Source organism: Gymnoscopelus microlampas (assembly GCF_963454915.1).
Source record: "Gymnoscopelus microlampas genome assembly, chromosome: 5".
Lineage (NCBI taxonomy): Eukaryota > Metazoa > Chordata > Actinopteri > Myctophiformes > Myctophidae > Gymnoscopelus > Gymnoscopelus microlampas.
Window position 1 is genome coordinate 49864702 of NC_139942.1, and position 2893 is coordinate 49867594.

Consider the following 2893-nt stretch of genomic DNA (forward strand, 5'->3'; position numbering starts at 1 on the left):
CTTACCCTTTAAGCGATGGGTAATTGTTTATAGGTCAATTAAGGTTAAATAAAGGTTAATTAAAAGAAAGAAGGAAACAAAATACACATTTCCTGTTTATAATTTGAAATTAATCTTTACGTTCGTCCTAAAGCTACTACAATCTAACTATATAAATGGCGACCGACTTCCGCACCCTCGGTGAGGACACCCCACAGCTCTGTTATCGAATAAACAACGCACCGCCAGACCACATGTCGCCAACTGACTCGCCACGGCGGCCGCGCTGAATTTACGCGTCGCGTAGGGGACATCTCATTGCTCACTACACCTTTTCCACCGCGCAACATAATTAATTCTACTCACCAAATGTCGGACAAAACGGAAGGTGAATCACTTTCGTACCGTTTACCGTGCACACCACCGACACCGAACGCCGACGGGTTTCGCCGAAACAACACGAGCGGCCGCCATTGCACTCTGCCCATCTCCTCCACAACACCACACACGCAGCTCCTTTGCTTCAACCCCCCCCCCCCTTCTTACGTACCTCCTTTGTTCCACCCAGGCCGTTACTTTCACTTCACTCATGTCTCGATCACAATATGTCCGTCCTTCACGTGCCATGTTCATCCCAAACACACAAACAAACAGCGACGGCCACAGCACAGCACGTTGCCCAGGCTAATGTGGTAAACAAACCGCTCTAGGTTCATGACACCAAAGGACTCGACAGTGATGTCATCATTATGCAACCCGGAAGTACAAATACCAAGGATACGTCAGTGATGTCAGTCGGGTTGCCAGGCATGCCAGGTTCTCTAAAAACAAGCGCCAGAAACAAGCAACCACCTTCATGACAAAAAAAAAAACACCATAGGGGTCCGCAATGTTCCAGGGGTGTCCCCGCGCGTCCCAACACTCCACAGGGGGTCAGTGGACCAGCGGGGGGTCCGCGGACCCCCTGTGGACCCCCTGAAACATAAAAAATATTATTTCTTCTAATTTTTTCCTTTTTCAACAAAACTTTTCCACAGTTTTACTCCGGCGATTTGGGTCCCCCAATATACACGCGGCCACGCTGGGCCCCGTGCGCGGCTGGGGTTGAGGGGGGCGTAGCCCCCCGAAACTCTAGTGTTACATATATCTGTTGACACATTTCTTTATTCTGTTTGGCCTAACATTAATTTGCATTTCTTATTTTTGTTTCCATTTCACACTTGCTTTGGCAACGTAATCATGTTTCCCACGCCAATAAAGCTCCATTCAATCGGATTTAACCCATTAAGACCTGGAACGCATCTGCATCACTTTTTCATTTGAGCTAAAAAAGCATTATTTTACACTTTGGCTATTCAAAAATAGCAGATATACAAGCTCATAGCGCGGCACCGAGTGCCGCGCTATGAGCTTGTAGATCTGCTATTTTTGAAAAATCGTGAAAATGTGTGCAAATCTTTGAATATATATATATATTTTTTTAAGCAAACATTTAACTCAAATCTTTGCTTCTGATACCCCCCAGGGACAAAATATTATAGTCTTAATGGGTTAATTGAAAACTGAGACACAGAGAGATGCACAGAGAGAGAGAGAGAGAGAGAGAGAGAGAGAGAGAGAGAGAGAGAGAGAGAGAGAGAGAGAGAGAGAGAGAGAGAGAGAGAGATTGCTAGGGCAGGGAGAATGAATGAGCATGACAATGAAGGACAGAGTGGTTCAGGGAAAAGAGGGAGAGAGAGAGAGAGAGTGAGGGAAGGAGGGAGAGAGACAGACAGACAGAGAAAGGGATAGATGGATAAAGCGACATACGGGGAAAGGAATAGAGGGAGAGAGCGAGACAGACAGAGAGAAAGGGAGAGAGATAGACAGAGAGAGAGAGACAGACACATAGTCTGTTAACGATGTTCAATCTGGAATTACACATGAGACTGTAGTCAATCTGCATACATTAGGAGCACACACACACACACACACACACACACACACACACACACACACACACACACACACACACACACACACACACACACACACACACACACACACACACACACACACACACACACACACACACACACACACACACTCTCTCTCCCTGGTAACTCCAACAGCTCACTCTCTCACTCTGTTATTTTTCAGGGAATGTATAAAAAAAATGAGAACCTGTGAGTTTGTGTTAACACTTTTCATTGCATCAATATATACAGTATATATTTTTAAGTTAGCAAAAAGTAAGCAAAAGTAGCAAAAAGTGCCGATCTACAATACAGTAGATGGGCTTTTTTGGCTACTTTTGTGTGACACGACACGGTAGTATGACGAAGCAGGGCATTCATTTACTAAAAAATAATATAAAAAGTTGAAATATGGAGGTAGGAGGTTTCTGCCTGACAGCAACCATTTAAAAATGCATGAGTTTGTGTTCCAACTTCACTTTTCCTTAAAGTTTCTTTAGTTTCTTCCCTCAGGCGAAACAGAGCTAAGAGAGAGAGGACCTGGCTGACAGGTGAGAAGACTTCAACCTGTAAATCGTTGCTGTCGGGTATATAACCACTTTTCTACAAATTCTAACTTTTTGTGTTTTTCCGTACATCATCGCCCTGCTTGATCATACTACAGGGTCACAAAAGCGTAAAAAGTAGCCCGGACCGCTTCGCCAGCGGTCCGGGCACCTATAGGCTACAATGTAGCCTGACAGCGTATCGTGGGTTCGAGTCCCAATCCCGACGGCCTTTGCTGCGTGTCACTCCGCCATCTCGCTCTACCCATTTCCTGTCAGCCTGCTGTCCTGTCTATAATAAAAGGCATAAAAAGCCCCCAAAAAATCTTTTAAAAATAAAAATCTCTCCGCGCCGCATTTCGAGCGTGTAGATCTGCTACTTTTACCAGAAATTTAAATTGTATCATATTATGT